Below are 27,396 nucleotides of genomic sequence, written 5' to 3'. Positions count from 1 at the left end.
AAGATTGAAGCTAGTATCATTTACACTGCATTTCTTTTCTTTTGATAATATCTGTTTCGATGAGGATTTTTACAAGTAGAGGTTGTAAAGGGCTAGGTTTATGTCAATACTTGTGGGTAAAACGGCTTGCAACGAGAATTGAGGACAAGATCATTTGAACCGAGTGTTTATCTTCATTACTACAGACCATTTTATTTTTCCTCGTAGTCTCCTTGCGATTCATACTACACGTAAATGGAAAATTCAATTCTCACGAATTTATCTTTTTATTACATACATGTAAAATTTATACATTTATACCCCTTGGATTTGTTTAAAATATGCAATCACTTTCACGTTATGCAAATCAGAAGCCATTTTAGTAAATACAGCGTGTGTCTTTGGATGTAAATTTGTTTTGGCTCAAGAAACAACTATGTGCCAAGGCAGCCAAAGGCCATGCGTCTACAACTTTTGTGCATATTTGAGATCACTTACCGAATACACTTACCGAGTGTAGTTTGTTGTCTTCTTTGGCTGTCTTCAACTGTTTATGTAACACAGAAAAAGTTTCAAAGTGACTCAAGAACTCTCTATATGTGACTGCATGTGCATCACAAAACAAAACAAAAAGTCACAACCCTTAATTTTTTGTGGAAGACTCAAATTCAATCTTAAGTTTTTCATATTCAATGAAAGAGATACGAGTATTTTTCTACATTATTTATAAGTCTGGGATCATGAAATCAATCGGAAAGTGTGTGCTTGTAGTAGTTTATCTAAAACCTTTTTCTTTGTAGAAGAGTATGAACAGGTATGCCTAAGAGGCCTGTTTTCGTTTCTTGAAAATCCTTTGCGTATTGTTCACTTTCAATTCTAATAACTTTTGAAAAAAAAATAATGCTACTGCTTTGAAACAGAATTTGTTCATAGTGCGTGCTCAATTTCAGTTTAATCTTCATTGTTCTTGCCACGGTGGTTACATCCTTTTTATGTCGCATTGTTCGCACAGCCGGCACAGATTGGTAAACATATACGAGCTTGAATCGACCCTTTACTCCAAAGAGTGTGTTTTCTTTCCAATATTTAGATAGATTAGGAGAGTCAATTCGAATTCAGTTATACATCATTTCAAAGCTCAGAGTCTGCTCATTCAAACTCTGTTCTTAACCAGAAATCTATGTCTGGTGACTTTTTGTTGGTTTTGTGATGCAGCGTCACATCTTATACCAGTGTGAATGCCTACAAAGTACGAGAGCAAGTCCTCACGAATGATTATAATCAGATGGCATACGAATGATTCTCCAGTTCTTTTTATTTCATGTTAAACTAAAGATAGTCGATTATTACGATATTACGTTTTTTTTCCAATTCCAAATATCTTAGTAAGAGTATCTCAATAAGAACTGTAGTTAAGGTGGAATATTAATTCTATTTCATTTCATCAAAATGTTATAAATCACTACTTCGTTTGACAGAAGGAAGAAACACGTACACTTAGAAGCTCATAGAAATCCTAGAATCTTGTTGTATGTTCAATTTTTATCAGAGAAACATTTTGATACATTAAAAAAACCCGAAGATTTAACCATATTAATTCCAGTATCGGCATTTTGCAAAGCGTACGACTCTGTCCAATCAGAAGCATTTATTCTTCGAAAATTACCTCTTTATAGCAGAAGTCCTTTTTTTCTTTTGTACTCTAAATTATCAATGCATCATTAATATTTAATTTTCGTGTACGATGGGGATGAAATAAATTCCAAGATAATCATCAGAAATGTTTGATCAAACGACGCTTCAACCAGGAAAAGGGGTAAAATATTTGTACGTAACTATAGTCTGTTAAAGTTTGTTTGCCACTGAATGTTACACAAAGAATAAATGTACAGGTACATGTATTTTATTAAAGCAAATCAAATATTCAAATCCTCTCTCTCTTTCTCTCTACTATTTACCATTTTGACAATTAAAACAAGCATCGTGGAAAAATAAGTAGTGGGAAATTAATAAACAAAGGGTGGATAATCATACAGAACTATCTCTTAAGATATCAATGTCCTCTTTTGTCTTCTTGGTGGGATTATGAAAGCAAACTTTCGGTTTATCTTACTTCAAATTTTGACTCACCTGGTAACGGTTCAAACGTCATGTAAGTACAGCTACTTGTGGGCTTCAAGGAGATCGAGAGAAACCGGAGATCCAAGACGTAGGGAAAGCTATACAAAATTTTGTCAAAACTTTCATCAAAAATTGTGAAGACCTGAAAATGAAACATTTGCGAAAAAAAAAATTGCATTAGTCGACAATAATATATTTCTCTCTCTCTCTCTCTCTCTCTACTAAGCCTATTACATATCATAATGTTCCTTTCTCTCATAGAATTGAAATCCGCCGAACTCATGGTAAGCAAGAGTACATGCCAACATACACCAATACAGATTTGCTCAACTGAGAACTTGCTAATCAAATCGAGCCTTTCAGACAGGTAAAAGTATGTACCATTATATATTACGAGAGTTCGATGCTGACCGAGAGTCAACGTCTTGTTTTTCTTTTTCCGCATCAAACTTGAATTTTTACATACATGTATGATCGTATTATATATGTGACCCTGCATCACAAAACCAACAAAAGGTCGCAAGACATGGTTTTAAGTTAAGGGCAGAATTCTGAGAGACAAGACCCTGATTTTAAGATGATATACAAATCAATTCAAATGGACTCTCCTAACCTATCTAAACAATGAAAAGAAAACACATAATCTGGAAAAAGTGTTTACAGTGAAAAGAGGCTCTAAAGTATATACTATAGGGTCTTTATTCAAGCCATGTTAGCTGTGCAATGAATGGGAACAAAAAAAAAAGGGTTGTTAATCTCCGCAGCAACAACAATGAAGGGATTATCAAATTAAGCTAAATTTCCTAATGCTCCATTGACACATTATTCTTTCTATGTCGAATATCAACTTTCAGAGCAGTAGCTGTACCCTTTCAAAAGTTGTTAGAGTCGAAAGGGAAGAATGTGTAAAGGGATTTTAAGAAATGAAAAGTTGCCTCTAAGACATGCCTGTTCACAATAATATACCTCCTAAAAAAATGTAGAAAAACTACCGAAAACACACTTTCCCATTCATTTTATGATCACAAAATTAAGATTAATGCAGGAAAAGAATAGCTCTTTCAGAAGATATGAACAAGTCGCTATTGACTTGGTTGACCCGTTTCACCTATTTTTTTTTTTTTTTTTTTAGTCCTCACGTAAAATCAAGAGGCGCGACTTTTTGTTAGTTTTGTGATGTACTGTCACAAAGGCATAAGCTCATTACGTAATGTGACACCTTTGTATTGTCATGGCCACATGTTGACTTCAGATAGTGGAGAATTCTGGCCGAGTTACTTGAGTAGGTCAGTGTAAATGTGGTGTCAGAGCATCCCTTGTGTGAGCTAACCATAATCCCTTGGAACTTGACCTTCTTGCGTGCATCCATCTAGTGTGCACAACAAGGCAGTAAACAAAGAACTTAGAACAAAATAACTTTCAATTTCCACTCACAACAACGATGAAGCATGAATTTGTTATTCTACATCTATCTTTTATATATATATATATATATATATATATATATATATATATATATAATGTACAGTGAAGTATAAATATGGCACATTGATATTGTCCGATGTTTTTGAAGCATAATCATATCACTGCATAATATGCACATATCAAATATACACAATTCCAAGTACAAATATCTCTCATATATGTTTATGTATAGTTGATACATAATAAAGACAGAGATATAGAGATTTATAATCATGCGTGGGTGTTTTCTTGTAATTGTGCAAAAGTTTGTCTCAGTCTCAGGCAAAATAATGCTTAATAAAAAAAAGTACTGTCTTTGGCCTGCCTTCAGTAAATATTTTTTTTGTTTTGTTTTGTTCACTTTTCTTTTTTCTTCAACAGCATGATGATTGTACAGAAGAAAAGCATAACAAAAGTTAAAACCCAAGTTTCATGGATATTAATCTAGGCAGTACTAATTTCGGATATAGTAAGACGCCCATCAAGCAATTTTTAATTTTGACGGTGTTACGAACATTGGATCTTCTGCTGATAAAGTACAAACAAGTGTTTCCGTCATACGTCCATCTTTTTCTCACAAAACAATGAAAACTGTATAGAAGAACGCATTTCTAAAGTATAAAACACTCCATGTCAATTTAATTGGTCCGAAACACCCGAAAGCAATAATTTGATTTCCACGATTTCGGTGCCACCGATCAAATAATACTAAAGATGAATTATTTCTATGTTAAAGGGCCTGTTTACCTTTGGGAGCAGTGGTTTTAAGAATGTTCAAGATATCACTCTTGATGCATATGTGTATAGGTCAGTTGTGTCACAAAACATCCTACCATATAAATTTTTGCTATAAAGCCTAAAATATAAGGAGATATCAGTATTTTTCTTATTAAACCATAACTGTAGACGCTTAAGTCTCGAAACATTAAATGTTATAACTATTGTTCACACTTTGTATATTCAACAACACTTAATTGACATCAATTTATTATTTAGGTTCAAATTTTTACATTGGTTGTTTAGATCACTAACTCACATTTTAGAACTATTTTGAAGCACTAATGCTGGGTTTTTGTTTCATCTGCAAATGGTAAATTATGCCTTTAAGAGACTTCCTGGTAGGAGGCAGAAGCTCGTTCGAAAGTAAGTCTTCCCTTCCCTTCTTCCCTTTTCAATCAACTATTGATATTAATTTGAGGTGGTTTCAATTTAAGATTCTCAATAGAATATTATACATGAAAGACGCTCTTTTAAAATTTGGTTTTGTAACAGATAAAAAGTGTACGTTTTGTAATGACAGTGAGGAAACCATAATGCATATATTCTGTTCATGTCCTTATTCAAATAATATATGGAATAAGTTTGAGCAATGGTTACTTTTGAAGATAGATACACAAATTGTATTTACAAACCAACATAAGTTATTCGGATTTTATGGTCTCAACAACGGTGCATTAAACTGTTTGATGATTGTTATAGAAGAGAATTTTTTTTTTTCAGCGAAATTAAAAAAAGCCGTTCCGTCATTCGAACATATAATATCTGAGATAAAATGTTATTTTGAGATGGAAAAATGTATAAGTCAAATGAATAGTAGAGAAAAAAAATTTGTGAAAAAATGGGCTTTATTTATTAAGTGCTTTTGAGTATTAAAATTACATGATATTCATAGTGTTTTCAGGGTTATTTCTGCCAATAAAATAAAAGAATGATATAAGTTATATGTTGTAAAAAAAGTTAAAGAAATTTTGTTATGGTCCAAGTGCAGTAGGCCACTGCTTGTCGATAACCAAATTATTATTCTGTTTTGTATTCAAAAAATTATTTGTAAATGTGACTTTCTGAATATGTGTATGAATAAAACACCCTGTGGAAGAGGGAAAAAAAAAATCTTCCCTTCATTTTGTTCTCTCAGTCTCTGTGACAGTATTGACCTTTACACATTAGCAAATTAAAGGCACATGGTCCCAGTGGTTTAGTCGAATGCGCAAGTTTCCTATAGAGACCTACGCTATCGACTCCACTTTAGCGTATACGCTTTGATCCATTTTTCTTAGTCTGAAGAAGTCCGATCCACTGTAGTCAGTGGTCCGATCACAGATCGGCTCATGATTCGGCTGAGGGGGATGACAGCTTTAGCAAACTTCTTTTGTGATGTCATACTAGCTAAGAAGCACATAATTATGCACCCACTCTGGCCTTACTACAGACTGCGTGATGCGCAGAGAAGACAACGAAGGCAACGTTAGCTAGCAACAACTGCGCGCTTTACCGTACTCTTGATGACAGCTTAAAAGGGCATTTTACCGGTTTTTTATTTTTTTATATGTTGTTCTTTTAATTCTAAAAGACCCAGCGGTGCAAACAGAATCAAAATTTCATAACGATTAAGTCCGTAATTTAATGTTAAAAATTGAACTTTTTAGGTGCGTATTATGCTGATGAGCTGACGAGCCCGGATGTTATGATGTCACAGGTGCTCTCACTATTACTGATTACAAGTGCTTGCATACGCGTGCGTTAATTCGTATCGAGTAGCAGACGACGCTTAGGCCTAATTTAGCTAGCAGGCGGCGCTTGTGTACCGTTCTATCCATGTAGATATCTCAATTTTCACTAAACCAAATCGCACCAAAATTACAGGATATACTTCATAGCATATTTAAAAGTATTCTCTTATATGAACGAAATCAGTAATCGAGAAGTATCAATATTGACGCCGACTTTCAAGTCGTTACTAAAAAAAAAAACAAATCACTCTTCGCTAGAGATCTTGGCGAACGCAAGATGCACAATCTAGAACTGAAGTTAGCCGACTAGTACTGTGCGAACGGGGAATTTACGCGAGAACTAAACTCAAAAGTGTAATGATTTTTGCGACTTGTGTGATATAGGAACTACATTTTTCATTCAACTTACCACAAATAATTTGTAAATTTATTTATTGCCCCCCGATTACTTGAAAGATTTGTCTCATGATATTAAATGGCTAACTTCAGTCTGTGCGTGCGCAGCAGATAGACACTAGGTAGGGCCTGGCCGCAATCACTCGTGTTAGTCGTAGAGCAGATTACTAAGTATTTTTAGCGACGCCGACAGGAAAGTCGACATTTACACTTACGCTTCCCGACATGTGATTTGTTTCCAATCAATGTGAGCTGTTGGATATGAATCATAAAGTATTTCCTGTGAGTTTGGTGCCATTTGGCAAGGTGAATTTTGAGATATCTACATAGATACGGAAGTACGCTAGCACTATACCTACACCAGCACTGGGATCGCGAAGCGGCGACACTGTGTTAGAATCTACGTGGTCAGGCCACTCTTCCGAGATATGGGTCCTAGTAGGCCTACTGAAACAAACTGTTAGATCTAACATTATAGTCCTTGGTGTAAAGAACACCACTATGAGATTTACTCGACTTCAAAACATCGGAAATCCATAAAGCAGATACCTTACCTGAAAAATTCAGCACAGGAACAACAGTGCCTGCAGGACAAGGGTCCAGATCTAGATCTGGGGTCTGGACTTTCGTCTGGACTTTCTTCAAGTTCTGGCAGCAGGGTATGTAACGTTACGCTGTGCCTTAGCGCTGTGCACATAGGGCCTACAACTGCAATGTCGACGGTGAGTGAGTGTAGGGCCTACTCATCAAAACTTGGACTGCCACGTAGAACCTTCTCCTTGACTGCTCAGTAGTCCTAGTCCTAGTTCTAGTATTTCAGAGTCTATGTGTACTGGGTACCGTTTTCATCTCACTAAGCGTAAATCGTGCGTGCCGTTGAAGAGAATCTATCTACATTTGGATTTTCGAGATTCACTCAGTTAGCCCTCAGCTACGTTAGATAGTTTGAACTGGCGAACCATCGCTCGATCATGATCATCAATGCGTAACGTTACTTACACACGGTCTTCTATGGGCAGCACGTTCGGATAGGGACGATGCCAATTTCATTTTGCATATCTGGAATTTTCCCACAAGTTTTATCTAAATAAAAAGCTGTTGAAGAGCTTGCTTTTAAAGATTAATAGATATTGTTTAACATATTTATTATAGCTCCATATTGCAATTATACTAAATAACAGCTTTTGGAGTGCTTCGTGTGAGATTTCATCAGTAAAATGGCATTATGTAGTTCGTCTTGCTAATGTCGGAGTTGTGCACAAAGAGCACCTGTGACGTAGGCCAAATTGCGTGGATCGTTCCATGGCTTGCTCGTTTTCATTTTTTTTTTTCAAAAAATCATTACAGGCTTATCCTGGGTTTTACAATCCTCTCTTTCCAGTAGTAGGCATCAAAAAATGTAGATTAGAATTATCAGACAATTAGAAAATGTCAGTACAGTTTTCTTTTAAAGCCCAAAGAAAGTTCTGGTACGCCTGCAAAAGTTGTCAAATTTTGCCCCAGAATGTGAACGTATGCCTAGGAAATGTGCGGAATAACGCTGTAATAACAAGATATTCGCTGGGTAACGACGAAAATGGCAAATATTAACCAAAAACGTTCAGTCTCAGAACTTACCCGAATGGGGTCAGGCTAGACTCGGACTCGGGGATAACTCGGCCTCGCTTTGCTTGACGGCGGGATGTGTTGTATTGGTTGTCCCTCTGGATTGTACAGCGTTATACTATGCATATGGGAGCGGCCTGTATAAACTACATTGTAGCGTTCTGGCTACTCGCAGTAATGGTCCGAGTTGTTACAACGCGCGCATCAAAAACCTCTTTGGCGCGCATGCAAAATTAGTGTGCGCCTCTCAAGCACCTCTAAAAACAAACAGTCAGACCGCAACGCTGCTGTTAATGAGCTCAAATAAAAAATTTATCGTACGCGCAGGTTTTTGCGCATGTCCTTCTCAGCACCCGAGATTTTGCGAGATAATTCAGAGACAAAGTGCATGGTCTACGAGATTCACTTATTGGCGACATGAAGATCTACTATCCGTGACCAATTGACATGGTTTGTGAATATTTGAAATAAATCACACCTTTTAATGCTTACATTATACAAAATGAGCTTATGATATCATTATTCATATCTCTGCATTATATCGATATTTTCCAAACGACCCTGAGACAAATTAGAACAAGGCTTTCTATTTATTGCCAACCCGACCCGTTCATAGGTTGAATCACCACATGAATGATGGTCAACGTTTTAGATATACCTGTTATAACAGCACACTAAGAACTGAATTGGTCCCTCGCTTAGTAAACAATAAAAATTGAAAGTCTCGTCGAGTAAAAATCATAGTGTGGCAATTTGAGATACAAGCGCTCCCAGGGTATCATTAGATAAATTACTCAGCGATGTATACAGTGGATTAATAAGGAATAATATTCTAATACCAAAAAGAGAGCCCCAAAGAACTCATGTGTGCAAACACAGTGCTAGATCTTGTATTATTGATTTGTATGCTACTTATTAATGCACTCTACTCTTATCTAGTTGTGCCGGCAAAAAAAAAAAAAGTTCAAGCCAAAGTTGAGCTGTCGATCAGAGTGGAGTGTTGTTCTTGTTGTTTACGTGGAGATCTTACACCAGCTGCAGTTGCCTGAACCTGAGCGCGTATACACACATTGTGCGCGCGCGCACACACACATATAGGGTCCTACACTGTCATCTACACACATAGTGAGGTTCACACCTAGGTCCCTTTACCTTAAGGTTTTCTAAACCTCGAGGTTTTGTAAACCACGAGGCACTAAACTCCAAGTTAGCGTAGATGTAGACGCATGTAGTTTAGAAAACCACGACAAAACCTTAAGGCGAAGACACCACGACAACACCACAAGATTTCTTAGGGTGTTGTCGTGGTTTAAGCGCGTAGTCTAAGCGCGCTGTGGCAGCGCGCTTAAACTATGACAGATGTGAACGGAGTTTTGTTAACCACGACGCTCAGTTTTTTCCACAATAGTGTGCAACCCTATGTGCAAACTAGGCGCCCTTTATTTTCTATCGTAGTTATCTTTACCTCGAGGTTTTGCTAACTGCATGTAGGTGTGAACGGCATCGAAGTTTTGTCGTGGTTAGGGGAATGCATTTTTGCGCTCGTAGTTAGTATAACTACAAGTTTTTGGATAGGTGTAGACATGGCTACTTATGTAGAGTACACGTTTACTGTCATTCCGCGAGGTGCGTTCAACTCTCCACTCAGAGGGAATTAACCAATCAGAAACGCGTATTCGCGGCAAACTGAAATCTCGTCAAAAATTAACTGTACAACGCAATGATTTATTCGCCAACCTGACCCGTTCATAGGATCAGTCCACATAAAGTCATTATGTTTTCATAGAATGATATTTCCTCTTTCATTTTATACCTCTTCCATTTTGGTCCACCTTAATTTCGTCGGTCTAGTGTACCCCTTAAGAAGAATGGAAAATATGCAAATTTTGTGTTTTATAATTTCCTTGTTCAGTATATTTTAAATGTCATAACCTTTCAAGTGGTCAAATTTCATCAAAGTACAACTCTTCAGCTTTTTATCGATATATAAATCATGAAGATTGATAATGTCGTTTAGATTTACAGACACTCTAAAAATGTGGTCTCCCAGCTCATTACGTATTCATGTCCGCGAGGTCCATGCATACGCGTACGATAAATGCGAAGGCTTTTCAGGACGTTGCGGTCTGACTGCAAAGAGGCTTGATAAACAACAACAAAAATTTCAAAGACCGCGCGTCTCAGCAACTGAGGTGATGTGCGTATACTATAGGCTTGAGGACCATTTGTTTTGTACAGGATTAGCACGCACTTTCCTGTCTGCTCATCAAGGCCTCGTTTGGTACCCGTGTAGTATAGAGTACTGATGAACATGGCGATCACGAACTGTGTGTAGATTGTCTGAAATAGGGTCGAGTTTTCCCTGAGACCGAGTTAGTCTGGAGCCTTCTGGAATAAAAGTCGGTCTACCGACTTTTATTATTTTTCTCAAAATACTCCAAAACGACTCATCATTCCGGCAAACCGCGTCAGCCAGGTAAGTTTCTTTGTAGACTCTTTCGATATATTGCAAGCAAATATGAAATGGTGCCAGACGGGTTCTCAGGCCCTTACCAGAACTTTGTTTTCACTTTAACTTCGGCAATCTTGACTGCAATCTTCCAGTGCCGTATATTAAGAGAGTCTGGCCAACTCGGTTTTCGGCTTAGGTGTTTTGAAGCCTGTGATTGGTCAAAAGCTGGTCCCGTGACCTACAGGCGCCATGTCGTTACCAAAGTCGATCACGCGGGCGCGAGCAGAGCTCATACGCAGTGCCCATTGTTCATTACGCGCAGCTACGCGCTAATATTGCTTGTCTTGGGGACTTCCCCTGAATATCAGTCATGGTGCAGTGAGGATATGTCATTGCCGTAAGGTTGTCAACTTTATTTAAGTATATAGAAGGTACAACACGAAAGATATTTTGATATCTTATTGCCATAAACTGAAGATTAGTCATGCCTTCCTGCGCAGCATGGCGTTGCGCGAACCGACATGGCTCTATAGTGTAATGATGCACCGCTTTCCGACAGATCCAAAACGAAGGAAAAAGCGGGAAATCAGAGTGCGACGGGAAAAATATATCTGATTTGTTTTCTTTGGATTCCTCGCGGTGTCTTTCAGACTATCCAAGTTTTGATTCACATTTGTATGTCTCCGCCATAACATACGAAAGTGTCGCCTGAGGCATTTGTTTTGGTCGTCCGTCCGTCCTTCCGTCTGTCCTTCATATCGCAATCAATATTGTGGACACCGTTTGAGGTAATGAAACTTGACATGTATGCTTGTGTGAGTGGACGAAGTTTTGTTTTTAGCTTATAGGGCTTATAGGACCGTGATTTTCTCGTGATTTTATTTCATTTATTTATTCATTTATTTTTTTTTTTTTTTTTGGGGGGGGGGGGCACCTTAATTCTTGCTTTGGATCAAAACAAATGCTATCCAGAAGAAATTATCAATCTTGTAGAGCTTATTCCAATTCATGAAATTCTTCCATTGAGATGTTTTCATTGCGACTGATTGGCAATTGCCTTGCATCGACGTAAATGTTCATGTCGACATAAGAATATCTTTCAAGTAATGCTACTGTTGATTCATTTGACTTCCATCATTCAAATAATTATACATGTTTTTTTTTTTTTTTTTTTATAGATGTTGTTTCAGTACTTTAATTGCCCCTTGCTGTTATGGTGTGTACTCATGCCATACTTTTTCTTGATAGAGAGTGATATAATCACAAAAGTAAAAATGCTCAAATTCCTTAATACTTGCTCTCTTAAACAATAAAAGACATCTATTCATACCTAGTTCAAGGAAAGTAAACATTCGACGCATTAAATTTAGTGACAAATTTGCCATGTTTTCTGCCAATTATGTGAAACTGTCGTGTAACATTGTCAAGACGTACTCTACACCTGCTAAGAGAACAATGTAATATGGCGGAGGAATACCGGTCGCCATTAGAACATTTGTATTTGTGTGGGTTTTTTTTTTATTATTTGGTACAGATGTCACTGAGGATATCCCTCATATTATGTTATCCAGGTAAAGTACTTGTGCTTTCGTTCAACATGTCTTTTTTAGATATTATTTTCAAACAATTTTAGATCATTTTACATATACCTTAATATCGGTGACGTCACTTTTTCATGTTGTACATTGTACATAGGTGTATTCCTTTTGAATTACATACTAATCAGCCTTCATGTCAGTTTCATACATATATGGGGCTATGGTAATTGATGATAACAATGTATTTACGTGGGAAACAGTAATAACTGTGGAATTCGTCTATCCTCTGCACAGCTAGAATTGTAAATTTATATAATACATCATGTTGTTATACAATATTCTTGTTCCCTGGACAACTTGCTAAATACAATATACATAGCATACAGTCTAGTGAAAGTTTACGATACGACTTACTGTGAATTCTTCTTTTATTTTCACAGCAATAATTCATCATTTTTTATATTCAGGAATTATGTCCTTTAGACAGTTTACCTATTATTTATACGGTATACCTGTGTGCTTGTGTCTATTTGAATGTGTAAAAATGATTGATTGTTGGCTTTGTTCAACATTGATGGAATGAAAGAATGTCCCTCCCTCAACCTACCCCCTTTCTCTCCCCCCCCCCCCTCCCCCCTCTCTCTCTCTCTCCCTCTCTGGGCAAGAGAAAGAAAAGTCAAGCAACACCGTGCCTTTGGGACGCCTGCGCGTACACACTTAACCCTCCAAGCGCACACGCTAAAACCATACATGCCATAAGCGCACTGTACGCTGGGTAACGACATGGCGTCCAATTTATGAGTTGGCCAGACTCTCTTAAAGTGAAAACTAAGTTCTGGTAAGGGCCTGAGAACCCGTCTGACACCATTTCATATTTGCTTGCAATATATCGAAAGAGTCTACAAAGAAACTTACCTGGCTGACGCGGTTTGCCGGAATGATGAGTCGTTTTGGAGTATTTTGAGAAAAATAATAAAAGTCGGTAGACCGACTTTTATTCCAGAAGGCTCCAGACTAACTCGGTCTCAGGGAAAACTCGACCCTATTTCAGACAATTTACACACAGTTCGTGATCGCCATGTTCATCAGTACTCTATACTACGGGTACCAAACGAGGCCTTGATGAGCAGACAGGAAAGTGCGTGCTAATCCTGTACAAAACAAATGGTCCTCAAGCCTATAGTATACGCACATCACCTCAGTTGCTGAGACGCGCGGTCTTTGAAGTTTTTGTTGTTGTTTATCAAGCGTCTGAAGCCATGTCTACACCTATCCAAAAACTTGTAGTTATACTAACTACGAGCGCAAAAATGCGTTCCCCTAACCACGACAAAACTTCGATGCCGTTCACACCTACATGCAGTTAGCAAAACCTCGAGGTAAAGATAACTACGATAGAAAATAAAGGGCGCCTAGTTTGCACATAGGGTTGCACACTATTGTGGAAAAAACTGAGCGTCGTGGTTAACAAAACTCCGTTCACATCTGTCATAGTTTAAGCGCGCTGCCACAGCGCGCTTAAACTACGCGCTTAAACCACGACAACACCCTAAGAAATCTTGTGGTGTTGTCGTGGTGTCTTCGCCTTAAGGTTTTGTCGTGGTTTTCTAAACTACATGCGTCTACATCTACGCTAACTTGGAGTTTAGTGCCTCGTAGTTTACAAAACCTCGAGGTTTAGAAAACCTTAAGGTAAAGGGACCTAGGTGTGAACCTCACTTTTGATTGCTTTTAGAGGTGCTTGAGAGGCGCACACTAATTTTGCATGCGCGCCAAAGAGGTTTTTGATGCGCGCGTTGTAACAACTCGGACCATTACTGCGAGTAGCCAGAACGCTACAATGTAGTTTATACAGGCCGCTCCCATATGCATAGTACAACGCTGTACAATCCAGAGGGACAACCAATACAACTCATCCCGCCGTCAAGCACAGCGAGACCGAGTTATCCCCGAGTCCGAGTCTAGCCTGACCCCGTTCGGGTAAGTTCTGAGACTGAACGGTTTTGGTTAATATTTCCCATTTTCGTCGATACCCATCGAATATCTTGTTATTACAGCGTTATTCCGCACATTTCCTAGGCACACGTTCACATTTTGGAGCAAAATTTGACAACTTTTGCAGGGGTACCAGAACTTTCTTTGGGCTTTAATATACGGCACTGCAATCTTCGTATCAACAGCGCCCTCTACACTACCGGGACTATGCATCGCGTGCATTCACACATAACCAAACATTCGTAAGATGCGTGAGTAAAACCCCGTCCTAACAGGCCATAAAACGCAGGGTAGCCTCGGGGCTTAGCTACCGGCGAAATCTTACCCTGCGGTCGACCAGGGTAGACGCGCGGTGAATCTTTCACGGAGGCGTCATGTGACCAGCGCTACAGTCTGGTGACCAGCGCTGCTGCTGTCTATTATGTATTCACGTAAATCGTGTGGTTGCGCAATACTAGTATTCCACGGGCGCGTATCCAGCGACCAGCTAGCGACAGGGACGCTTGAGGGTTACCATGGTATTTTCCCTGGAGAAGGTTTTCGAACAAATCCTGTTAAAGGCGCATAGTCCAGGTAGTGTAGAGGGCGCTGTTGATGATACTGCCGATCACCGTTAGCATTGATACAAAGATTGCCGAAGCATATTGAAAACTTTCGCCCTAATTCACGCAGAAAATCCGAGGTAGCAGACGCTGGCGAAAGTGAGTGCGTGTGGGGCGCGTGGCTAGTCAACACGTTAATGGGGGTGGCCTGCAGCACCGTGCGCGGAGGGACATCATGTTCACATAATTTCACGCGTAGTGTGTTGTGTGTGTAGGCGACAGAAATCGGGTTAAATCTACAGTTGATATGATATTCAGTCTATGAGCTTATCATTCCTTCACAACATTATTTCAGTTAATTACCTGTGTACAACACGTGAATATAAGCGCCCGATTGCAGACAGCAGGTGGCAAGCGTTGCAACTACTTACATTATTACCACCTCCGAAGGAAATGCACCAGTCCGACTAGAGCCATCATCGAAAAATGAGACGGAATGTGGAATGTATTTGGTTGTTTTTGCTCCCAAACTTAACAGTTATGTTGTCAATAAGGCTGCTACGTATCTAGATAATGTCTCACATACAACTGTATCTGGATATTGCGTTGAAAATGATATTTGGCGAGAAACAAAAGCTTGAAATCACAGGAAATTCACACTGCTGACAACGACAGACAGTGAAGGTCAACGGCTCAAATTTTCGTTGGTAGTCTCGTCACGTGATAGTTCTGTATGGATTGTACACGTTCCCTATGACAGCAATTGTGAATGGGTAGTCTAGCTTTACTGCAAATTTGCGTCAGGACTGCTCAACCAATGGACAAGATTCTTATGTCACAAAAATGGGCAGAATCTCCACTTTCTGAAACCGTGCGCCCCAAGTTTGTGCCACGTTCCGTTCTCGAGATATCCCGTCTGGAAGAATTGCAAGACGGCAAAATATGCTCAAATTCGTCAAATTTGGACTGTTCGCCATAGACAATTCTGCTCATAAGGTACTTTTCTGATCAAATTTGCGTCACTGCTACAAATGTTACAATAAAGATATATACACATAAATAATCCCTAAAGTGTCCACTTTCAGAATCCGGGCGCCCCAAGTTTGCTTCTTAAATAGTTTAAAAGTTATGGCAGATTTTGTGGAAAAATGCGTCGATTTTTGACCCGTTTTAAGTGTTGTAGCGTTCGCGCGGAAGCGCGGCTTCGCAGATGACCGAAAGTTTTCAATATGTTGCCATTGAGCTGTCATCAAGAGTAAAGCGCGTAGATGTTGCTAAGTAACGTTGCCTTCCCTGTCTTCTATGCGCATCACGCAGTCTGTATAGTAATGCCAGGGTGCGTGCAAATGTGCTTCCTATTATTAAAAGTGCATGGTCCCGGTGTTTTAGTCAAATGCGTACGCGGGCGCACGGCGCAAGTTTCCTACAGAGACCTACGCTATCGATTTCTCTTTGGCGCTTACGCTTTGGCCCACTTTCCCGAGTCCGAAGAAGTCCGATTCAGTGTAGTCAGTGGTCCGATCACAGTTCGGCTCATGAATGGGCTGAGGGGGATGACAGCTTTAACAAACTTCTTTTGTGATGTCACAATAACAAGCACATAATATGCACGCACCCTGGCATTACTACAGACTGCGCGATGCGCAAAGAAGACAACAAAGGCAACGTTACTTAGCAACGCCTACGCATTTTACTTTGATGACAGCTCTACTTCGGTAATCTACGTATCAAAGCTAACGATGATGCGGCAGTATCATCAACAGCGCCCTCTACACTACCGGGACTATGCCCCTTTAAAGCAGGAGCTGTCATCCCCACTCAGCCGAATCATGAGCCGAACTGTGATCGGACCACTGACTACAGTGGATCGCACTTCTTCGGACTCGGGAAATGGGTCACAGCGTAAGCGCTAAAGCGGAGTCGATAGCGTAGGTCTCTACAGGAAACTTGCGCCGTGCGCCCGCGTACGCATTTGACGAAACCACCGGGACCATGTGCCTTTAAAGGGGAAGTTGTGTTAAGATGGAGCTTAATCATTCTCTCCTTGGCATACCGTTGTTCCATTGTCTGCTTACTATGATTGTCCGCCTATTGCGGTATGCTGACTTGCGACCCCAGTAGGCGTTGCTGGTAGTCAATGTAACACAATTTCTCCTGATCTCGTCGCAATACGACACGTGGTAGGGTATGGTGCTCTTTTTGCTCGTACGCTTCATCTTCCCCGGCGATGGCCAAAGGGTTGCGTCTGGTATTCAAAATACATGTAATAACACAAGAGTTAAAAGCTTGTGTGTGTGTGTGTGTGTGTGTGTGTGTGCGCGCGCGTATGTCTGTCTGTCTTTGTGTCTGTGTGTTTGCAAGTGCTGTGTCTGAGTTTGTAATTTTCCTTTTTGTCAGTAAATGCTTTCAACAGTGCGATTTCACGACAAGCGATATCGCGAAAACCTTATTTTTTTTTTTCTCTCTCTCTCTTGGAAATGTCGAAAAAGATTGCACATCCCCTTTCACCAACCACTTTTCATGTATTATACTCTGTCATCAAATTACGTGTAGAGTGTTTTCATTTTTCCGGTTTATGAATGTCGTCGATAGTGACGTAGTACCTAATTATTTCAGTCAGTATAAAAATGAAGTAATATACGAGATGAAGTATTCTCAATTTGAAATGCATCATTAAAAAATCAAAGTTTGCGTTTCTCTTTCTCCTATAATGTGGTTAGGACAAAAGTACATTACCAAACACATAGGTGCGAAATTACATTCAGCATATTGGCTTACACATTACATTGCTGTGATCTGATACTACATGAATCTTAACACTTGCATGAATTAGCTTCTCTACACACTGATTAATATCATTCAGGTCATATTCAAGATATGCCTTGAAAGCATACGGGATATTAGTTCTAAACCATTAAAAAAAAAAAATGTTTCGAAAACTTCAAAGATTGCCTATAAAGTCACCTTTGAAAACAATCCAAAAGTTCAGAAGGCCTACCTGTGCGTGTACCTGTAAATGAACTGCAGTTAGTAGGCCTATATTACTATTTGAGCCTGATGAAAATGTAGATCACTCATTTCATCCTTTCCTCCCATTCAAGTGTCCTGTTTTAAAGGCTAAACCCATAAAAAGCCCATTATGCCTTAAGGTTCAATGAACCAAGGAAACCCATGTATTTTTGGTGTACGATAATAATTGATATTCGGGAAAATATTGGTATTCTTACTCGTACAGCAGGAGGTATGGGCAAACCATGAGGCATTATCGGAGCTTGGCTGATCGCCGAAGACCTCGACAAAAGATGGGACTCGGGAACATTCATCCATTCTTGATTCGTTACCATTGCATTGGAAATGAAACTGTAGCGATGCTACAGCGAAAATGTGAGTTGAAGAATTCTGACTTCCTTCCGTAGCATAGGCAGTAAGGGCGCCTGGATAGCCCAACTCTCTACAGAGGACCGAGGCTTGGAATACATCCCAGTGCAAGGCGGGAAGCGGTAACCAACCAGCTTGACCAGTGGTGCCACTCTTTACTTCTACTGCACCTTCCCGTTTGTTACGACCGCCGATTAGGCGAACATCTCGCCCGTTCTCTCCATGAACGATGCCTTTATCAGGTAGAACGCCTTTGGGAATATGACCAATCACATGTGGAGACTGTTACGTTTAACGAGGCAAAGATTTTAACTAAGAAGCAGTTTGTAGGTCTCCTTGACGTATATTATTCAATCTTATTGACACAACACTGTCGTTGACAAAACTCGTCTAAAACAATCAATTCAATCAATTAAACATATCTTCATACTTTGAAACATGTCTTTTGAATGGAACTTTTAATTGAAAGTTCTCTTTACAAAGATATCACATAGAACGGTGTCCAAGGCCTGGGATCCCAAATAATAGTCATGTGGAGTTCATAGCACGAACAGAACGTAGGTTCTCAAGTTAATAATTTTTGAGCGCATGGCACTTTATTTACACAGATAACAACTTACAATTTGAAATAGCTTTCCATCATCATACAAAAAGTATCTACAGCGCGTCCAAGAAAAAACGAAACCGGATTTCCATGCAACCTTTTACTATCGAAATCATACATTTTCTTTATGTGATATACATCAATGGAAAGATAAACTTTTCCTCTTTCATTTACCTTGATGTACAACTTAATGTTCATCGTTCATGCATGACTGAGTTAGAACAATGAACAGTGGTGCTATCAAATTTTCACTTGCACGCGCAAATAGTGACTTTAAGTGACATTTTCAGACTTTTACATTTACCTTTTCTAAAAATAAAGTTCATAACCCAAATATTCATATTTTCTTCTTCCATATGAGACCTTACGCGTCAAATATGAATAACGCATGCTTGAGAAAAATTTGCATGAAAACATGCTTCATTGCTACCAATTCTATGGATAGTCGAAAAACAAGCATTCAGCTCTCCCTACTTAGCATTAGACAATGGGCTCATCTGCACCATTGAATTCACACAAAATAACTGCAGTGCTACAGTGAATGTTGTTGGGGGGGGGGGGAGGTGTTTACAGAGAATGCTGTATGAGAATGAAAGCCCTTTGTTCTCACTTATTTAGAATAAGCTATGAGATATAACCGAAGACTAATGTCGAGAGTATTCTCAGGCTGCACGCAGTCCAATGGCTGTGGAAAATCAACATTGCAACAATGATACACATTTTGATGATTTGTATCTCAAACTTCTGTCACTGTTTTCATTCCTCTTTACATTTCCCTCACGCGTGGTTAGTCCTTCATCACTGACAGGGTTCTGAAGTTTTTGAAGAGGGAGGTAAAGCAAAGAGGGTGCATCACTTTATTTATCACTGAACTTGCGCTTCTCACATTTCCGAGGTGCAAATGCAGGGCAGAAAGTCGTCTTTTTTTTTTTTTTTTTTTGGGGGGGGGGGGGGGGGCTCGGAAGTTGTTTTTTTTTTTTCCGTCCGTTACTCCCACCCCACCTTCCCAAACATTCCGCTGATGAACACCCTTTGTCGTAGTTAGCCGCATGGTCAGGCAAGCTCGCGATCATGTGCTATTTACGACCCTATTCACAACCGAACCGTCTGTAACAATAATCATTCTTTTTTCCCCCTCCCTTCATGTTTGTGTAAATTCATTGAAGCATGAAGGCCACTGTTATCTGCCAAGTTGGGCAGGTGTCGGGAAAGCTAACTGGCTCCTTATTTACTTATTTATCTGGGTAATATGGAAGCACATTTTCAAATTAAGTTTTCTCGAGCAGGCGTTCATCATTTTTTACGCATGGGATATCATATGAAAGGAAAAAGAATGGATATCAAAGCTATGATTTTTTTTTTTTTTTGGCAAAAGATTGCTGAAAAAGTCTGAAAATTAAAAACTAATTCAAAGTTGCCATTTGCTCGTGCAAATGAAAATTTAGTAGCACTACTGTCTATTGTTCTAACTCAGTCATGCACGAATTTTGAATGAGTTGTGCATCAAATGAAAGAAGAGAAGTCTATCTTTCAATCCATGTACATTACCACTCATAAAGCAAATATATGATTATGATCGCAAAGAATTCCAGTGAAACTCGGTTTCGTTTTTTGTTTTTTTTTGTTGTTTTTTTTCTGGGACACGCTGTATGGTTTGAATGAGTTAGGATCAATCTGAAATCCAACGAAGCTGACCAGTATGACCAGGATGCTTATTGTCTTGTAAATAAATTCTTGTTTTATCACAGGATACCCATTTTTCATTGTAAAAAACCCTGATGGACCGTATTCAGCAGTAGTTTTACAGAGGACCCCTCTCATCGTGTCATAAATCTGGTATCAATATGGTGGGAAAAGCATTACGTCCAAGGATTCGACCCTTTAGTCTATACCAGTATAGCATTTCACGAAAAAGGCAAGAGCACCCGAACCATAGCTCTATCATGTTAATTAGAATGTTGGAATTGGTTTCAAAAGGCTCTAAACAGAGGGTGCATTTATTCCACACAGTGTGATTAAATAACAACAGTACCGATACTCGTGATGATAATATCGATAACGGAACCTGTATAATAACTTTAGTCCATAAAAATAGCACTTATACACAGCTATTCCAAGACTGTGCAGAGCACTTCGTAACCACGTCCACATGTACACTTGACCTTTCAGTTTTACTCGCACCTGCAAGTATAGTAATTGATACATACACTGAAAGCTTGAGACTGTCTCCACGCAAAAGGAATTCTCCGGACAAGGTGACGAAAGGCAGGCTGAGGATAAATCACAAGGGACTTATATACATGAATCTTTTGATACTTTCGTGTATATTCATAAATTATTGCATTTGAATATATATATATATATATATATATGTATATGATTATATATATTGTTTTAAACATGTATGTAGTATATATCTACCTATTTATATTCATTTGTAACATACACACACACACACTTACACATACATATATATATATGTATATATATATATATATATATATATATGATTTATGTCATTGATTTATAACTTTCCGTTCCAACTTATATTTCAGTGATTGGTTCGTGTATGTGTTAATAGGTATATTGAAACTGTACAGTGATATGTCCCCCAAAAAATTACAGTCGGATTTTCGCATTGATAACACCCAATGTAATTAAACCGTCTAAATGCTACTTCAGGGTCTTGAAATATGATATCTTAGCTCTGTTTTGCAGAAAACCCCATTTAATTTGGTTAAGTGGTCGGTCACAGAGAAATGTGGGTTGTTGTAAAGCATGTCATGAGTCTGATTCTTCCTAGTTTATCACTTGGATGTTCGTGGAACTGCACATTAATGTGTGAACACAATAGACAGAACTTGGAGGAAAGAGATTGCTGATATTCTCTACAAAATTTTCATTTCTCTTTGACCACTGACGCAAATCGAGTGGGGTTTTCTGTGAGATGTGGGCAATGAGTTATAGTTTCACACCATACCCTGAAATTGTAACTGGATTGATCCATTATTTTTAAAGTTATCATTGCGGAGGGCACAGTTGTAATTTTTTGGGACATACGGTATATAGTATATATTCTAAAATTTCAAAGTGCTATAGACAGGAAATTATACACCAGGTTACAAAATGAAAAATATAATGAATTTCCTTGTCGGAATATGGACACATTTCAAAGTAAATAGGAGAAAATGAACATTTGTTATGTTATAACCTGCGACTAATCAATGTTATGAACATTATAGACCCACTAATTGTCGCTATTATTTCTCTTCTTCGCCTTAAGGCGCACCAATACTTGACTCTTCCTATGTTGCCTACTGGGGTGTCGTATGTTGTTGTGGTCATCTTATCCAGTGATAACGACACATGGAATTAACAAAAGTAAGTTTTTAACGGATTTTCAGGGTTTTCTAAAAAGTAATTGACATGTAGTTCTTATATCACTGCACTCACTCATTTACTGAATCCACGTAATCATTATAGATTCTCCTTTAATGGGTATCCCACCACTTTACCTGGATCCTTGCACACCAGCCTCACGACAGGGATACGTTCCTGTGCAGGCGTGAGGAATGCCCTGCTTCGGTCGATCTTGTGCTTTAGCAATTGTGCAACTCGTCTTCCATCTTTTATGACGTCATCACAGCCGTCATGTCCCGCTGGAGCTGGCCGCGTCCGTTCATAGCGGCCCTGATTGATTTTTTCTGAGTGGGCGTTATTTACCCAAACTCCATTTTTTTTTAGCAATGAGATTTCATTGAACAATCAAACAACGTAAGACAGAAAATAACAAAACAAAATAAACAAGTAATATCATTTAACATGTTTGTCTCCTTACTAATTAAACTTCTCTTCATTATATTTGTCGTGCATTCATCCAGAGAAATGATTCCCGCCATTCCGTAGGACGAACACTCAAGAATATAAAGTGCACACAAAGATGTTAGCCACTAACTTTCGCTGAAACACCAATGACGAAAACAAATTATACCCAATAAGAGCTAAAAGATAACCTCCACAGTTCCCATGGCACACGGCGCACCAGAAGATGCACAAAAATAGATAATGAATAAGATGCATAGGGTGAAATTCATCTTACCAAGTAGTTACAATTTATTAGATATGCAGTTACTACGGTTGGTAGGCCTACACGTGTAACCTTGTATGAGGATGGCGCAGATGGCGCTCTTCCGACTACTTCTGAATTTAGTCCACGCGTTTGCATTTTGAAGCTTTCACTTGTATTCACGTTACATCAACAGATGCACTGTACAAATGGGATATAAATAACCATGTCGTTATATCTGATTTCTCCAATGTATTTCATTATAATAGATACTATCTCCATCCCCTTCACACCGCTCCGTTTGTTTTCAAGACTTCCTAAATGCATTTTGAGTCCGCATGTTATAGGGTCATTATTTTTCTCGTAATACAACTGTGTATCAGTATTATTATTACTTTCTGAGGGGGGGGGGGGGGTTATGATTGCCCTTGCGACAAGCTTTCGCTGTTATGGGATTTCAAGTTCGATTTTAAACCTATTGATTTTTCGGGCAATCAATTTTGTCCAAAATGCGATTGCGGTAAAAAGAAGAAGAACAAACTAAACAAAAACAAGACTAAAAAATGAGTTCAAATTCTTCGGGAATTTAAGATTAACGACTAGAAATGCAAATTGCGCCCATTAGATTGACACTACGGTCAATAGTGTTTGTCAATCAGCATTGAAATTTCTCCATTCAATATGCGGAGGAATTTGGCAACGCTTGTATAATGGTCAGTACTAGAGCCATCGCGTTGTTATGCTTCATTTGACAAATAACTAGGAGCATATTCTCCTTCTTCATGTCAGATCTGGGAAGGAATTTAAGTTCTTTGCATATTCAACTGGCTTTTTGATATCCTTGAGGGTCTATGCCAAGTTTCTCCCGAAGTGCATCATAAATGTTCTTAAATTCCCTAAAAGGTCTGAACAACAGCGGTAATTCATCGGGAAAAAGTTAATAGAAACGCTTGTAAGTAGATCTACTAGAAAGAGACATTCATACAATTTGACTGAATATTGAAATAGACGAATTTGTTGAAGCCTGTCATCAGTTTTGGCAGTGATGCGTTCGTTTTACTCACTCTACAAACTTGACGATGACAGGCAACGTATAGTGCACTGAACTGACTTTAGTGACAACATGTATGAAAAAAAAAATCATTGCTGAAAATCATCCATTACGCTATATCGACGCATTACCAATGAGGACCGCCTTAGAATAAACGACGCTTTCGAAGGCGACATCGAACGAGTGTGGCTATAAAAAAAAATGTTGATAATGTATGGACTCGTGGATAATACAGCCGTGCCTCCAGAGATCCGCCAGAGTGCTCTCCAAGTCATGGGCGGGCAACGAGGGCGAAATTTGAATGTAACCCATGGTGTACGTCTGGTGTATAATTGCATCAGGGCGTCAAAGGCTGTGACCATCAGAGAGGGCTTCCAAGACTTGTCTCGCTGATACAGCCCGACGCTGCCAAGAAACCTTTGAAGAGAACAGTCGGATGACCCTCATTTTCGACAACATCGTACCACACATTACCGCTAGGCTAGGAGAGGGAACGGATAACATCATCCCGAAGCTGCTTGCTCTATCATTACCTACATTCACCTTTCCTAAGTCTGATGGCTACCAATCAGACCGATGGAAAATTACCGGTGCTGCCTAAGTTGACCTTTCTGCAGCATACGACACAGTCTACCACCACATCCTTGCTAAGAGGCTGTATGAGATGACCTCACATGTTAGACTAACAGAGCTGATCTGCAACATGCTATTAAACCGCAGATAATACGCAGACCTCGGTAGCAGAAGGAGTACATGGAGGACAAAGAAGAACGTACTTCCACAAGGGAGTGTGCTTGCCCCTCTTTCATTTAATATCTGCACATAATGATCCGGAGACTTTAGACGCTTTCTATGCTGATGACCCTGCATTGCATCTCCTCAGGACACCAATGCACTTGACTTACTCATCTCCTACTATGCCACCAGACATCTAAGAGATAACCATGGAGCTACAACCGAAGTGTAGCTAAATGAGATAACGAAGAAAAAAACAACAACAAATCTGTCTGTTTCATCTTAAAAACAAGAAATTTAACCCTCAAATCTACGGATTAGTTGATATTGAAAATGGCAGCGACAGGTATCCAATCAAGCCAGTTTACCTAATTGGGGAGACATCTTACAGGTCCCCCACTTTCAAGGATCACATCATTAAGACCAAGGCAAAGGTCGCATCAAGGAATAGTATCCTCAGGAAGCTTACTAATACCACGTGGAGAGCTGATGGGAAGATAGTAGGACTACGTACAGGAGCACTGGCTTTATGCTACTCTAGATGTGTCACATGTCTGGTAGATCAGCTCATGCCACTAAGATTGGCAGTGATCGAAATTCTTCAAGACGTGCAATTACTGGTTGCCTAAAGCCCACAAAGACTGAAGACCTCTACCTTCTGAGTGGGTTGCTTGACAATCATCCGAAGGACTGTTGAATCTCAGAAGGAGAAGCTGAAGCAATAAAAATGACCATCGCCACCTTATCTTCAATTGTGAACATTCAAGAAAGAGGTTTAAATCCAGGCGTCACATGCATTCTGTCGGGGCACTGAACACAATTTAAGCCTTGACAAGCAGCGCTTATTCGTGTGGATCGAACGTCTTACCCGTGCACCGCGAACAGTTTCTTGTTTGATACTATATCAGCCCTAACGAAACTACACCATCAGGCATCAGTGAGGCATTGCCTCCCTGGTCTTGCTGCTATCGTCTAAAAATGTTGTATGCCGCTGCAGATCTAACCTAGCAAAGTGGGCGTATATATTAATCACGGTGAAAATGATGACATCACCTGCCTGTGTGGAGAGGAGCAGACTATGCAACATCTCCTTGTCTGTCCACTTATGCCAGAGCTTTGAACATAACAGGAAGAATCACCTAAGAAAATCTGGCCCCTCTAACTCCCTGTACCAGGCAGATCATCCGACATTGGATAAGAAGAATATATACCATTTCTTTTGCGTGGTGACTAGAGAAGAAGAAGATGTTTGCAATAAGATATTGATAAGAGTGTGTACAGATTACTGCCATTAACCTATTTTGATCTTTTAAACAAGAATAAGACATCATACAAAGCCATACTGTAAGTTTGTATTATTCCCTGTTCCAAGTTTTACCTTTTAAACACATTGACTTTCAAAAGCACTGTAAAACTAATAATTTTCTTCAATGAATCTATGCAGATGCGTAAGCAGTCAGAGCTTGTATTTTTATGCTTGATGTGTCATGCCTAATATAGCAACGCTTAAAATCTCGTTCGGTTTCTTTAAAAATGAGAAATTGAAATAAAATGAAACATATACATTCATTTTTACTGTAGTATTTTTTTTACTATACTATTCTGGTTGATGTAAAATTAAAAAGGAGGTGGAGGTTGTTAAGTCGCTTTATAATTCATATAATTATATACAATAATGAAATAAGCTTCGTTGCTCTTAAAATGAAAGGATGGTGTGCGTATTAAGGAAGCATCTGAATTGAGAAAAAAAAAAACACGTTTAATTGACAAACTTTCGGTAAGGCTCAATTTCAGAATAACAAACCTTGGGTACAACAATCTGCGCATAAATTTCTTGCCTCTTTCATTCAAAACACTGCTTTTTCTCGAAAGAAAGGTCTTTGACGTTCCGGAGTTTATATGACTAACCCAGCCAATCCAAGAAGCCCGGCGTTTAGAGGTTTGCAGATGTGTTTTTGTGTCAGAGGTATGATTCAAAATGATAGTATACAATATATAGTTTGTTTCATCGGCAGAGTCTTATTCCAAAGCCCTCAACTGTTGGACTGATTTGAGAATTTCACTACAGTGAACACAGGGCTTTTGTTCTTCTCTCTAATTAACGGACTGAAGTAGGCGCCTTACATTTCTTTCTGACCTTACACAAATTTAATTAACTCTAACGTTTTAGATATGAAGTAGTATAGACTCAGAGGTTTACCATTATGAGGTGAGGTGTTGCAGTTTACTTTAATATAATCATATCGAATGGAAACTAGAAATACGCTTGGAGTAGGAAACTGCAATGATAAACCTTGTCATCTATACACTAATTTCACTTGTTGTCTCCCGATTATCATGATATGAAATTACTAAACTGTTCCAATACTCCTGTGATAATGAAAATAATTACCAATAATCATATTTTTCCATGTCAGTTTGTTCGTAAAGGAGTGATTTCAATGTTATCATTTCTAATAACGTAGTATTGTTATAGACAAGTTAGTTTGGTGGCATTGGAAAGTTGTCTTTCATCGACAATGAATACTTACTCAGAGGTAAAAGCCACGCAAACCAGTGTAACTCCATATCTGAAAATGCATGAAAGTTCATTTCTATGTTATTTCATATATCCTATTGTTCCTTTTTATCAATTTCCTAGTGTGATAAACGATAATGATTTCATTACAACGTATAATCTTAACAACTTATAACCTTATCATTTCCTTAATTTGCAAACCAGGAGCTACCCCCCCCCCCAATAAAGTGTTGAAAGACATAATATGTTGCTTTATTGATATTGATATCAAATTGCTGATAAAAACATGTTCATTTTCTTGAATTGTTGAAAAATTCAACTCACAGTTCCTAAAAGATTTTTCTTTTAATGAATGTGATGTTTAGAACAGGATTGAAACGCTATATATATTTTGTAAGAGTAGACGTAAAGAACATGTATCAGATGAAATTAATGGGATTAT

At 38.8% G+C, this 27,396-nt stretch overlaps 1 protein-coding gene and 1 long non-coding RNA gene across 2 annotated transcripts in view; both read right to left on the bottom strand.

Annotated features, from left to right (window-relative positions):
- LOC140229416 (uncharacterized) overlaps window positions 1–501 on the bottom strand; it is a 29,687-nt gene extending 29,186 nt beyond the window's left edge. Inside the window, exon 1 of the mRNA XM_072309668.1 lies at window positions 491–501. The gene's annotated coding sequence lies outside the window, so the exon portion shown is untranslated. The remainder of the gene's footprint in view (window positions 1–490) is intronic.
- Window positions 502–2,152: 1,651 nt separating this feature from the next.
- LOC140229861 (uncharacterized) lies at window positions 2,153–8,176 on the bottom strand. Its single transcript, XR_011901324.1, has 3 exons — window positions 8,088–8,176; window positions 3,320–3,469; window positions 2,153–2,242 (listed from the first exon to the last, which is right to left on the bottom strand). It is a non-coding gene; the product is annotated as an uncharacterized lncRNA (long non-coding RNA).
- Between the last annotated feature and the right edge of the window lie 19,220 nt (window positions 8,177–27,396).

The sequence above is a fragment of the Diadema setosum genome, chromosome 6, assembly GCF_964275005.1.
Source record: "Diadema setosum chromosome 6, eeDiaSeto1, whole genome shotgun sequence".
Classification (NCBI taxonomy): Eukaryota; Metazoa; Echinodermata; class Echinoidea; order Diadematoida; family Diadematidae; genus Diadema; species Diadema setosum.
Note: the sequence above shows the minus strand (reverse complement) of the source record. Positions and strands in the feature narration are given on the sequence as shown.